Consider the following 12,285-nt stretch of genomic DNA (forward strand, 5'->3'; position numbering starts at 1 on the left):
TGAAAATTCAAAGCTAGCAGAAAATGAAACCTGAAGCTTCTCAATATATTTTTATTTTGTCAGACATTAGTTACCTCACAAGCCTTGACAAATGGGAAGTTGATCAGCCATATTTCTAGAGAATTCATACTGGTTGCTTAGCTTGCAAAACTGAATGAATTAGGGCTCATGTGATAGTTTACCACATTAATATTCAACAAATTATTAAATATTAAATTGACAGTGGCAATGGCCCATTTGTTTTGCCTCTTTTGTATGCCATGGGTTGTTGGTTTGAGGAGCAACACCTACCGGAATTATCAGTCCTCCTTGGTCAGGTAACACATTTCTCTTAGCAGGTATGAGCTTCTGAGAAGACCGCCAAGGGCTCTGAAGAGCCGAGCCAAGCTGAGCATGTCAGGTTGCTGTGGCTGTGGCAGAGTGTGCCTGGTACTCAGCTGGTTCTGCTGGTGCCACAGATGTTGAAACCTGCGTGCTTGGGGATGGCAGTGGGAGATGGGGCGGCTGCCTGGGAGTGGAAAGAAAGGAGTGCCATCAATGAAAATGCTGTGGAAAGGCCTCTCATCCCACTGCAGAACCGTAGGGTGAGTAGGGAAGAAAGATTCAGCACAGAGGTGCCCACTGGTCCAAGCTGGGCGAGAAGAAGTGTAACTGATTGCATGAGTATGGCCTTGACGAGAAGGAGCAAACAGGGCATAGACAGCCATGCTGGTCAGGGGGAGATGCCCCTGCTCTTGAAGCAGAATGGTCCTGAGCTCCTGTGTCCACAGCAAGGGGAGAGAGGAGCACCTCACCACCTTCAGCACGCTGCCTTTCTGAGGGGACTAGGTGAGGGTGGGGAGGGTGGACAAGATGCAAAGAAGACTGGCACGAAGATTGTTTTGCTGGAATCCACACAGACCTACTTCCATCGTGCAGAAGACTCCTAGAAATACCTCAATTTGCTGTTAGCCCAGACTTCTGCAGATGCAGAGCTGAAACTCTAGGACCTCAGCGCAAAGTATCAGCATGGCTGGGGTACTAGCTGGGACTGACACTATCTGCTGCTCTGACAGCGTTTTGTGTCTACTGCTGGGGCTGTGTAGAGAGCTCAGCTCCTCCAAGATGGAAAGAATTTGAGCAAAACTTTGAGATGTGAGTTTTGGACCTGTGTGGGAGCACGCCTCTGGGCTCCACTAGCCTTCCCTGTTTCGTCACTGTGGTGAATACATATATTGCTGTCCCTTCTCTTCCTTTTTTCCCTTGGGTTGCAAGTCTTTCCCTGCATGCGGTCCTCACATCCATGGGTTTGCAGTCTACCCCATCTCAGATGGTCACCCAAATATCACCTAGTGTCGGAGGGATAGCTGTGTGAGTTTCATCACTGTCAAACACTTGCTGAAAGGAGAGGGACTGTGTTGGATCATAGGAAGAGCTGAGTAAATCAAGGCCCTACAAGCCAGAAAGGGTAAACCCTGGCACCACATGCAAAGAGGCTGCAGCTCCTGAGCTAGGTAGAAGAAGGTAGCCTCCAAGGAGGAAACCACAAGCAAGATTCCTCTTCTGTTGTTTCAGCAGTGACTACAAATGAGTAAGCTCTGCTTTTATGCACCATGAGAGCACCTAGAGTAATGAGGTCCTGAGCTGCCAAAAGCAGGAGTTACACTGGGTGTCAGTCGAAAGAAAAGAACATTCCTCCTAAAGGCAGGGTTTGAGCCCACTGGGAGGCTCATCACACATCACAGTTGAAATCCAGAGCCTTACATGCTCAGTACTTCTGGCAAGGCATTGGGTCTCAAGCAAAAGTTTTTCTCTCTCTGTGGAAGTCCTGCTATAGACAGAATAGTGAGAGTCGAATATTAAAAGTAAGAGGCAATTTGCATACAAGAGAAAACAGGCAGTGAAGAGACCTAGAGACTTTATGCTAATTCCTCAACTGTCCTAACTATGGAGAAACTGTGATGCAGGCAAAGCATTTCTGCATAATCATCAGTTTCCAGTTTTGCCTATTGAACCAGTTACCTTCAGATGAAAGAAAGGGGTGCTGCTCTAGTTTTTAGCAACTTATAGTGAGGTTTTAGCAACAGTTACTGTGAAATATTCTGAAGCTTAGACCTCTGAAATCAGTAGGTTTCCTTTATATCTGAAAGACAAGTGTAAATGCATGACTTGCTGCGTTACAATTGAAAGAAAGCCACTTCCAGGCATTGTGAAGCATATGTTACAGTCATCTTGAATGTAGAAATACTTATAGAGCAAGTGTTTCTCTTCCTCCTTAGATAGTTCATGATGACTCAGAAACAAGAAAAAAGGTCACCCTTTAAATGAGCCCACAGCCACATATAAGAAAATAAAATTTACGGAATTTCTTAAGGACTTGTGAAGGAGATGATAAAGATCAGCAAGTATAGCCCACCAGAGGTTTGGTGCCAGAAACAGGCGGCCAGATGTGAATATTTGTCTCCCGGCACTTCTCTTTGCTGTGCATCTTGGCTGCTCGGTGGCTCCAGGTATAGTTAGTCTGCCAGCAAATTCAATAGCTGTGCCACTGCTGTGGAGCCAGCACACTGTAAAGAACAACAAAGCAAGCTCTTCTGGTCTCTGGCAAGCTGCTATCATTATCCTAGCAAACTTTCCCATGGTAGGAGAATACTTAGCTTTCCATTAAATGAACAGATTCATTTTCAAGCAAAAAAAGATAATTTAATAAGCCACTGTGGGAAGAAAACCATCAAAAAAAAAGGACTTAGAGGGGAATAAAAAAGATCTTAATGAGGTCAAGAGTGAAAAAGAAGTTAGTAAATGTGATTTAAAAAATCCTTATTTTTCTCTTAAATACCACCTAGACATTCTTAGGAATGATAGAAAAATACAAAAAATGAAGTGACTAATCAGTCAGACACAGTTGGAGAGAACATTTCTGCAAATTCTGTAGCATCAATCTGTGAAATATGTTTCTAATGTGTCATGGGAATAAAAAAAAAAAGCCTGTGCAATGTTGGGAAGCCTTTACTTGCAGCATTCCAGTAAGGCTGGACATCTTGGAGTACTACATTTAGTTATTACCATCATATTACTCTTAACAAATATTAATGTCATTAAAAAAAATGTATGTATGGCTTAGCTAAGCAATGACTAGCACCAGCACTGTAAGGACACACCACTCCGTCAGTTTAATGACTGCTACTTTGCTTTTTGCCATGTTCTTTAGTCCTCCCACCATAGGAGCAGTAAGAATGGCAAAAATGCATAAGCAAAAGGCATGAAATAAGGTCTCTTGTTTCAGTAAATTCTACACTGATTTTTAGGCCATTATTGCCAAATATAGGCTAAGCTTCTTCCAATTGCTTTTTATCTCCTTCTCAAAGACTGTGATTTACTTAGGCATTTTAGTGTTTGGAATCCCATTAACGCCTAGTTTGTCGAATGCATACGCCTTTGCTGTGTTGCTAAGGTAGACTTTGCACTAAACAAGGCAACTTATATGTCCCCAGGGCTATTGAGCACTATCCGGAACTGCTCCATCTGGTTCCAGGGATCATCCCTTGTGAAGTCTCTTTACAAATCACAGTCACCTCTGCCCTTAAATCCATTTTAAAATTAATAGTAGTACTGCTGGATTTGAGATTAACAAACCCAACCTGCTCATCATTGTTGACTTTGAAAACAGATCTTAGCTTATGTGAAGCACTTACCCTCGATTAGGTGATTTCTCTAATTCTTTCTTTTTGACAGACAATCCTTCTGACTTTTCTTTTACACGTCCTGGATATACTTCTGTTGTCTGAGCCTCTCTCCTCTCTGCTGTGTTCTGCCTTGTCCCTAACAGCCATCATTCTGCCATGGGAAATCCACTCTTCCAAAAAGCATTTCTATGGGCTTCCTTGTTTCTCTAGGGATTTTGCCTTTGCTTGTTCTTTACCACTGTCCCCCTACTTTTTCATTGGATATCTTGAATTTTGCCTGACTTGGACAGTGATGCTTCTCTATCACTCATTTAAGAGGAAATTGAATTATTATCTGCAAGGATGTTTTTTAAAATTCCAGTTACTAAACACTCTGTTATGTGCTCCTCAGTCTTAAAATTGCACTTGTTTATATGTCAACTTTACAAAGTTTTTGCCTTCTGATCACTGACTATTTTGTGGCAAAATACTTGCCTGTTTGGGCATAATATACATTTTAGGTTGCTTACATTTTTTAAAGAATAACATCACCATTACATTTTATAGAGATGATCTAGCAGTTTTATCACACTCATTGCATACATTGTGAGATACTTTGCGCTTTGCAGATTTGTGTGAAGTTTCCTTTTTCCAGTATTTAGTGTCTTGTTCTTTCCTCTCAGGTGATTCAAGAAGTGAGCTACAAGAAATCTTTTAAAAGGCTAGATTGCAGCTGATTGGCTTGCTTAGTCTTCAAAATTAGTCTTTTTCTCCCATAAAGGATCTAAAAATGACAGAAAAAAAGTAAATGTTTATAATGATGAGCAATTTTTTTTTTTTTTTTCCCCATAATAGCTCACTATTTGCACCATAGGATGTTTATATGTTTGGCTTCATTTCAGAGATTTTCCCCAAACTTTTCTTATCCCCACCTGCTTTCTTGTTATAAATTTAAAGAAAGGGAAGGATGAATCCTCACAGCAGGTAATCATTATGTTACAAAAAGATTGATTTGATATTATATTAGGTGTCCCTTAAAATGTTTCAGAAGTATGACTTTGTCTATGGCTCTACACACTGTACTCTGTGTATACAGATTCATTCCGCTGTAAACTTGCACTGTTTACAAAAGTATATTTCAGGAAGTATTTCAGGAATGCAGTCAGAGGTTTAGCTAAGGCAAAAGCTTATTACTAAAGACATTTATCTTCTCTTCAACCACTTTCCCCTAAGGATGCATGAGTGTGTATTCTTTTATTCTACTGTACTTTTAATTGTGGTTGGCAAAATAATCCCTGGAATCACCAAACTCGTATGTGCTTGAAAAATCATAGGCTTCTCTAAAGAGAAAAAATATGTGGGTTTGTTTTGTTTTGTTTCATTTTAATTTACATTCTGGTTTCTTGCCAGTCAGGACTTATGTTTTTGAGCTTTTCTCTGTAAATAGAAAAGTTATAATTTTACAAGAGTGACAGTAACGGGGGATGAGATGTTGGAAGAGAAGAATGTGAAATTCTCATGATGTTAAGAATTTAAAAGATTAGGTTGCATGAAAAACACTAAGTTATACCACTTTTGTGACAGGATTACAAGATTTGTCAATGAAATGATTATGAGTGTGATAGTGGGACCCATCTGTTGACAAGATTTGACATTCTGGGAGGCATGCTGCCTCTTGAGGAACCCAAATCCTTGGTGTTACTGAAATGTTGCCAAGGCTCCTCCAACTCTCTAAACACCATCCCATGCTTATGTTCCGTGTGGGTGTTAATAACACTACTGGGAATGAGTTTACACAGATTAAAAGGTACTGTAAGGCTCTGGGAATGGGGAGGTGAAGGGGTCAGGAGCTCAGGTGGCTTTTTTGTCAATTCTGCTGATCAGAGGTCAAGGCTTAGGGACAGATGTGACATGGAGATAAATATGTGAGTGAGCAGATGGTGCTGCAAGCAGAAAGTCAGCTGCCTTGACCATGGAGTAATGTTCCATAAACCCTATGGCACAAGAAAGAACTGCACCTCTCACACCAATTTACTGATTTATTGAGACAGGTTCACAAAACCCACCAGATCAATATGAACTATTCTGCCCTTAACAAATGTCTAAATATAGGCAAGAAGAGAAGTATTTACAGTTAAGGTCAGAGGAGAGACAAAAAGGAGAACGGTGGGTTGGTCCACCAAACATATTAGATAAAGTAGGGATTAAGTAGGAGGAATGGGAGGCTTTATTACATGGCCAACATTTTGCTGTAAATGACATTTTGTTGATTAAAACTTGTCAGATGATTCACATGTGTAACATCATTAATATTGAAGGATATAGGCAAGCAGGAGACTAATGAAAAAGGCAAGATAATATTCTTAAAAATGAAGGATTCTTATGTGTGCTCTGACATCCAGGTTACACAGAAACATACATTTCCTGCACGTGTTCAGAGCCTTCTTTATACTGCTTGGAATTAAAGGAGAAAGAACATAGACACTGTCATGGTGGTGATCCTGGAGATGAAAATCAGAATAATCCAAACATAGGACTTCATAGCAATATCGTAATTACTTGGTAGTCACTGATCACCACTCAAGCATAATATATTGAAATAACACAGCAAGACATGGAGGTAGGAACGCACCTGACTAGGGGTAGACTTCTACAGAGAGGCCATCTGTATCTGTGCTACCTACTCTTTAGTCAATAAAAGCACTTAAAAGGTGCTGAGATCTTAGCAACTGTGCATTAAAAATGTCTATTTTTTTACATTATCAAAAAGAACTTTCAATGAAAACCTAATATACAGATGTCTATGCAGAAGATACTTAGAATCATAGAACTGGTTTGGTTGGAAAAAACCTTTAAGATTATCCAGTCCAACCATTCTCAGACCATTGGATTCAGAGTCCAGGGTGCTCACCATTACACATGGGATGATATGAATCCCGTCCAGGCAGTGCAATAAGTTTTTGGAACATGGTGGTGTTACCACCTAATAGACTCAGGAAGCAAAATCCTGCAGAGGAAGATGTTATAAAGAAGCTGGAGTCTGTTAGAGAAACACCACCAATCTGCACTTGCAACTTGACTAAGTTGCAAGGTATTGATGTCATATACCAGAAAACATACTGCCTGTGGGCAGGTCAGTAAAGAAGGACATGGGAATAAAAATAAATAAGCAAAAGTATAAAGGAAGTTCATCTAGCAAAGGATGGAAAAAATTAACGAGGCTCAACCTGTGAAAACTTAGAAGATAATATAGGCACCAAAATAATGGCCAACATGAATTTCTAAAGACCAAACTGTAACATAGTAGCATATTTTTTTCATATAGCAACAAGCCTTCAAGATAGAAAAGAAGAGCATTTCTGCATATCTTGATTTTAGCAGAGCTTTTGGCTTTGTCTTCTACTCTTAGGATCAAATTCAAAAAATGTTATTCAGATTAAGGTATTACAGTATATGTAAATTTTGTTTCAAAAAATGTTTAAAGAGTAATCACTAATGGTACATGTCAATTTTGAAGAATGTATCCACCAATGTACTACAAAGACTCTTGCTCTGCCCAGGATTATGTACTGTTTTCATCAACCTTTTGGAGGATGAAATAGGGAGTTTTTATTAAATTTGCAGGCTTGATAGAGGAATTACATCTTAAAGAAAGATTAGAATTTGAAGTAATCTCAAGTTAATGGTATGGTCTATTTTTAAATGATAGCTATAATAGGGATAAGCAAAAAGGACTTTGCTAGAGCTAGAATAATCTGCTGGACACTACAGGTTGGGGAACAATTAGCTAAGTAGTCATCCAATAGACAAGAAGTCATGGGTTGAAGAAAAATTGTCCATAAAGCAACAATATTTTATTGTTAAAAAAAAAAAAAAGGTAAATGATACTGAATTATTTAGACAGGAATGTAACATTCAACTTTAAAATAATTTTTCCTTCTACTTGGCAATACTACAGCTTCTGCGGGAGTATTATCCTGAGAATGAACCTCACTTTAAGAAAGACTGGAAAAATTACAGAGCAAAGAGAATGATCAAAAAAGTTCAGAAAATATGGTCTATGGTAAAAGAATAAAGGACTTCTGGAGTATGGTAATTGAAAGAATAGAAAGAGCAAAGAAGTGTTATTTACTTCCAACTAAGTAGAAAAGTGCTGCAGTGAGAAGCAGGATGATGAATATCTGAAGGACTCAAATTTAAGTATTTCGAAAATACTTTGTATTAGTGAGGACAATAAAGTACTACAGAACCTTGCCTGAAGAGATTTTATGTGGTTTCCAGGGTTTAAGAGTCATTGAAATAAACTTCTGTCCTAAGCACAATTCATTTTGCTTTCAGGCACATGGGTGTTTAAAGGTCTCAGCCAGCTTTAAATATGTGAGGACTAGGCTCCTACTGCATTCCTGAAGGAGAAAACCTTGTCTTCATGCGAGCTGGATGCCTGGGTAGGTGTACAGCACAAGAGGAGTGGACAGTGAGAAAATCCCCAAGAATTGCCACCAGGTACTCTGAGCTCAAGGGTTCTTATTGCTGCTGGTTATACTGGTAGAAGAATGAGATTCCAATGAAAGCTCTCTTTCCTCCCAGCTAGTTGCTGAAGTGATGATGGCAGAATTCATGTCAAGGAACAGGGATGTGGACAGTCTACCATGTTATGTACAATGCCCTGTAATACCATCATGCACAAAACTTTAAAAAACTAATCATTCCTAGATTTTTTCAGAGGTTTATTAGATTTTTAGAGGTTTTCACTTATCTGTGACAGCCTTTGAAAGTTATGAAGTTACTTTGTTTAATTTCCTTTTAATTGTTGAAAGTTCATGGAGAGTTGTGATCATGGATTTTTTTGTATTTGAAAAAAAAGTGTCTTACTAACACTTTATAAAATGCTTTAAAATATTAAATGTCTTCAAAACATTAAATAAAAGAAGAAAATTTACATAAGAAAAAAGCATAAGTTATCACAAGTTTCAGGAAAAGGAAATTCAAATTTCACATCTTCCTATGTTCTTACCGCCTACAAAATGATGGATTCTTCTAATATAGAAGTAATTCTTTCTCAGTAGAAGTTTTGTTAAGACATTCCATGACATGTGCAGTAATTATAGAATTATTAGCTGATGCAATATTTCACGAGATTAAATCAATTTCTGTAGAAAACTACTACTGTGGAGTTACCATTTGATTTTAACTTACTAGGCCTATGTGCAGTGTATGTTATAATACAGGACTAGGATAATTATTAGAAAGATCATAAAAGAAGAATATGAGTGGTGTCTCAGCAAGTGTGAACAGCCATACTGGCAGTTTATGTCAGCTTCATTGGTAAGGGTAGTAGATGTCCAGGAAACACTGGAGGAAGAATATTGAAATGAGACCAGGCTTGGTTTGGGCAAGCAGCCTAAATAACTAGCTTGGACATAAACTAGTGGGTGGGCATCATTTCACCTCATTTCATTTACTAGCCTGTTACTGTTCCGCTAATATTTGTGCAGTGGTCACTGTATGTTGACATTCCAAAAAGCTCCTGCCAAGACGAAAATAATAGAAAAGTCTTTCTGCTTTATTATTATTTTAATCATCTCTCTTTTTGCTTTAGTCTTACTGCAATGACTTCCATTTTGCATTCAGTTTTGGTTTTCATTGTGAAGCAGCAACGTTATCAGTTGCACACATTTTGTGTCATTGTAATGCATGCGCTTTCTATGTCCTGTCCATGACACATCGTTCTTCATTCAATCATTGTGCTGCATGTTTAAAACTTTAAGAAAAAACATTTTTCTCTCTCACTGCTAAAACTTAGTGTCTTGAAGCCTGTGTGTCACCATTATCTGTTACAAATAGTTTAGGATATTGGAGTTAAAGGAAAGTTTCACTGTGAATTATCTATTTGAATGGCTCCTGTGTCCTTAGAAAATCGGGTGCTCAGCACATGTGTAGTCAAGCCTCAGCAAATGCTTCTGAAACAGTTTTGGAGGAAGCTGGCACAGGGCAAGATGCCACAGAGCAGGGCAGACGCTTTAGTCAGGGACACCAGCAGCTGGTGTTCCAGGGCAGTGGAGCACCATTTCTCAGTTCAGTACTCAAGCAAATCACTCTGTCAACTTCATTTGGAAGAGAAAGTGAACACAGCTTAACACCCTGCCTGAAAGGAGCTTTCCCAGTTCATCTTCTCATTAATTGTTGTATTTCTTTTCTGCAACATTCAATGCATCCTTCAAGAACCTGGGAAGTTATTCTCATTGGTTCCCAAATGACCTGCTAGGGAAATGTTGGGATGGAAAGTACAATTTCTCAAATTTGGAGTGACAACAATAATTTAATGGAAAACACTGATAACTTTCTATTGAATTTAACATGGGCAGGACTGGACCATAATGTAAGAAAATTTCTGAAAATTGCTATTTTTAAGGTGAATACCAAATGCTTTGGAACTGGCACTGGAAAAATAAATATAACTCAAATATATTTCTAAACTGGAGCAAGATAACTGCAGAACTGGCCCTTCTTTAAGGAGTTAAATCAATTATTCTCTTCAATTTTCCAACATTGTTCAGTACTTTTTACTGGGATAATAATTAAAACAAAGAAGCTGTTACTGGTTAAATTGAAAACTACTGACTTGAGCATGAGTTGCTCATATTTTCATTCTATATAGAACTTGACCTCCCAGCTCTGGAGACACTATTATACATCTCCGGAAAATATGTGAAGTGGTGTACAATTCAAACAATACTGTATTGCTAATACAGGAATGCTTCTAATTGCTTTTATAAAGAGTCTTTTTTCTAAAAGAGGGCTGCTGTTAAAATTGAAAAAGGCTAATAGTATCGCATTACTTATAAAAGCAGTTCCTTTGACTTCAGTGAATATAGAGTACTTATGTAAAAAGGGTTCATACTATGAAATGGAGATCTCAGGAAGAATCTGTCTTACCTATGGTAGCTTTTTTAAATTGAGTTTTGTCTGCATTATTAATGCACTGGTGTTATACAAATGCAATAGTACAAGACTAAAGGTTTGTTTGGCATTTCTCGTAAGTTCCAAAGATCATGTTTACATATGTAAACCTAATGTCTAGGCATATTTCTTATGTCCATGAGTAATCCTATTAATAAATTAATAAGTCCTATTTAAAAAATAACTAGTAAAATTAGTATAGATTAATGGCCACTGAACCAAAAACTCAAAATAACAGAACAGTGACAGATACCTTTATCATTTATAAGAATCTTGTTGAAAAGAGACTCATTAGTTGTAGTCTGAAAGTGAAGAAACAGAAACATATTTTCCTTATATTTTATGTACCTAGGATTTCTTGTTCCAGGGTATACATCCACTGTATGTGGAGGGAAAAAAAAAAACAAACCCCCCCAAACCCAACATAGATCGATTCACTATTATTTCAATCATGTTATCGATTGCATCTCATTTATGTCTAAACTGATAGATTTTTTGGCTGCTCCTTATGTATGGAGTCTAATGATATCATTTGGTCCTTCCTCCTGCCTCTACAGCCTTGGATTACAGAAGACAGCCTGGACCTGCAGAGCAGAGGGGAACCGCAGTGTGCTATGGAAACATTCCCAGTCTCCCCTCGGGAGGGCAGGGCCGAGAAACCGCTACAGGACGCCAGCCTTCCAACAGCCTCAGCACCAGTGCTGGCTTTTCCAGTCACGCACAACCTACAGGTACACTCATGTAGTAAGGCACTAAACACTGCTTATCTATACCTTTTCTAATTTTAGAATGCAAGAAAGTTAACTATTTCTGTAGAAAACCTTCCATTCAAATGAAAACATGGATTGTAAACACGATGTGTTCTCTGTTAATTTAACAGAATTAGACATCTTGCTGCAGCAGAGTTCACCATTAGTTCAAGAGTAGTTTGGGGAATGTTTTTAGTTCATGAGACAAAAATTGCAGCATTGAATACATGCAGCTGGTGCAAATATGTAATGTGATTTACTTGGACTTGTGGCCAAAATTGTCATTAAACTATTGTGCAATTAGAAAATCATTCAATGACAGTTCTGTTCTGCTACCCTTAGTCAACTCCAAGTTATACCATACTCTTCCAGGAATGTCACCAAAGCTGGTCATAGTATATTCTCACTGTTTTTTAAGCACGCTCAAAAATGACAGGTGAAAGGTATCAGGTGTATTTTAAAATCTCTTTGTCACCTCATGATGTAAAACTGCCATTGCAGAAGATCATACAATAACATTTGCTTTTGATAAAAAATGTCTTGAAATTGCTAATAAAATAAGTAAAGCTTTGAAAAAAAAATGTTAAATTGCTTTCTTTCTGATATCTTTTAATAGACAAATACAGTAGAGGAAGAATAAATATTGGCTAAATAGACAAAAACCACATCGAAAGTCAAAGATTCCGAAAGGTATATATGCACTGTGTGTATGTCTGCAATTATTCATCACCTAGAAATATTGCCACTTGGGTAAAGGTCAGTATTGACTAGAAGTTTCTGCTATTTCTAAATAATTCTCCTTGCTTCATCACTTTTGTGCAATTTATTTCTGTCAGCTCTGCATATGACATTTGCCTTAATGTTATTTCGTGTGTGTGTAAAAAGGAATGACAAAGTGGCTGTGCATTGCATTGTCCTTTAGGGTATACCCA

Source organism: Pelecanus crispus, chromosome 1, assembly GCF_030463565.1.
Source record: "Pelecanus crispus isolate bPelCri1 chromosome 1, bPelCri1.pri, whole genome shotgun sequence".
NCBI lineage: Eukaryota > Metazoa > Chordata > Aves > Pelecaniformes > Pelecanidae > Pelecanus > Pelecanus crispus.